The sequence below is a fragment of the Propithecus coquereli genome, unplaced genomic scaffold (genome assembly GCF_000956105.1).
Source record: "Propithecus coquereli isolate 6110/MARCELLA unplaced genomic scaffold, Pcoq_1.0 Scaffold300, whole genome shotgun sequence".
In the NCBI taxonomy this organism is placed as follows: Eukaryota; Metazoa; Chordata; class Mammalia; order Primates; family Indriidae; genus Propithecus; species Propithecus coquereli.
In genome coordinates this window covers 2,462,584-2,463,876 of record NW_012148620.1, presented here as the reverse complement: position 1 = coordinate 2,463,876, position 1,293 = coordinate 2,462,584, and positions in this window count along the sequence as shown.

The window sequence follows — 1,293 nt, the reverse complement described above, 5'->3', positions numbered from 1 at the left end:
AAATTATAAAACAAATTATCTCCATTATGTTCTGACTGAATAACATTAAAATGCACCTTGAAATTCTGTATAGACAGCTTTTGGGTAAATTAACAAACTGTGTTTGTTGAAGTACCGAATTGTGCGCTGAGCTACAAAAGGCAACATGATATAACAGATAGAATCCATTCTATTCTAGAATGCATTCTTTTCTGTGTGGCTTCAGTTTCTACTTTTGTTAGTTAAAAGCAGTGTGATCTCCAGCCCAATAACATCACCTGTCTAGGCCTTAGTTTCCTCATCTGCATTTAACTCTATTTATATTTCTATGTTTAACATTGATGTTTATCTCTAATAGAGACAAACACGGAACATTATTGGAGTACTAGGAAGATCACAAGGAAGGAACACACAACTCAGATTAGGCGATTATGAAACAGAAGATAGAATTCAAAATACGTGACTGTTTCATCATTCAATCTTTAGTAAGTTGTAAGTCCCCACTGTGTGCCAGGCAGTATTTTAGATGCTCAGAGGGACACACAGATAAATAAAACAGGATCTATCTAACACATTTCTTACAACCTGGAAGGGCCCATGAGGTTCTTAAAATGGTAACTGTAATGCCAGCCAGGCTGTGATGAGTACCCTAACATGGTATAACTAATAACTAATATATGGTATATTAGTTATACCATGGTAGTGTATATTTCTTCATCACAATGCCTGGCGCAGAGCAAATGCTCAGGAAGTCTATAGTGAATGGCATGACCTGATCAGTCAGTTGGTGATTTAAATAATTAAGTAGCATATGAATTCAGAGGAAGAAGAGTCACATGCATTTGAGGCTTTAAAAAAGGGTTTAATAGAAAGGTTGCAATGGCAATTGAGATGCACAAATTATTAAAATTTTAACTATTGTAGTGTAGACATCTGGGTATAGGGAATGAAATGAATAGTAAAATAGAAATAGAAAAAATAGTGCTTGTTTTTGTCTGTCTGGACACTAGTTGGCTGTAAAACAGAAAGTTTGTTGTCTAATTGGAAAGTACCTTGTTGACTCTGATAACTACACTAAGGAATGGAAGTACATGATAGCATAATAGTGACAAAAATGGGCAAATCTAAAGTCTTCACTTCCTAGCTGGCCTACAACTTAATTACCTGTACTTAATTTTTGCTGCCTAATCTTTAAAGTGTGAATAATAATACAATATCTATTTTACTGGGAGGTGATGCTTATAAAATATTCTGTTCATTCTAGGCTCTCAATGAATATGCTCTTTGGCTTTCATCCTTTATTCTACAATTATT